We start from the raw sequence: 558 nt of genomic DNA, 5'->3' as shown, positions 1-558 counted from the left end.
GTGACTCTTCACTATTCATATTTTGAGTATGAGACAATGAACTCATTTTATAAATATTGAAAAATAATAAATAATATTAAAGTGTACATATATATATATATATATATATATATATACTCAATTTAATAATCAAATTGCTACAATCGTTTTTTATTTAAATAAGGACAGCAACTCTAATTGTGTATTACTAGAAAATGTAAAGAAAATATAAATTATAAATAATGTCGTATATAAAAATTATTTAAATTTTCTTTATTTTATGACCATTAATAATAGTCCGTATTTTCAAATATTATATATACTTACATACTGTAACATTTGAAAAATAAATTTACACAAATATACTTTTGAATTTAATACATATTTTAATTTTTTTTTTTTTTTTTTTTAAATTTAAAATAATAAATATTATACATACATATATATTATATTAAAATATAACAATAAATCTATTGCAACAAAGTTAACTAATAATTTTTTAACCAGGTCCTTTTCTTGTTGGATATAAGTTAGTATATTCATATATTAAATGTTGTATAATATCATATATTTATAATA

This window comes from Plasmodium gaboni, chromosome 13 (assembly GCF_001602025.1).
Source record: "Plasmodium gaboni strain SY75 chromosome 13, whole genome shotgun sequence".
Taxonomy (NCBI): Eukaryota; Apicomplexa; class Aconoidasida; order Haemosporida; family Plasmodiidae; genus Plasmodium; species Plasmodium gaboni.
This window is presented reverse-complemented; position numbering follows the sequence as displayed.